Source organism: Galeopterus variegatus, unplaced genomic scaffold, assembly GCF_000696425.1.
Source record: "Galeopterus variegatus unplaced genomic scaffold, G_variegatus-3.0.2 Scaffold3376, whole genome shotgun sequence".
In the NCBI taxonomy this organism is placed as follows: Eukaryota; Metazoa; Chordata; class Mammalia; order Dermoptera; family Cynocephalidae; genus Galeopterus; species Galeopterus variegatus.
In genome coordinates, this window is record NW_007729487.1 from 47,658 (window position 1) to 47,883 (window position 226).

Below are 226 nucleotides of genomic sequence, written 5' to 3' on the forward strand. Positions count from 1 at the left end.
TTCAAAAACAGGAGAATTTACATTCTTTTCAAGGTTACATGGAACACTAACTAAGATAGACCACATTCTGGGCCATAAAACAGACCTTAACAAATTTTAAAGAATAGAAATCACACAATGTCCACTCTCAGACCACAATGGAATTAAACTAGAAATCAATAATAAAAAGATAGTTGAAATATCCAAATGTAGTTGAAGATTAAATAACACACTTCTAAATAACACA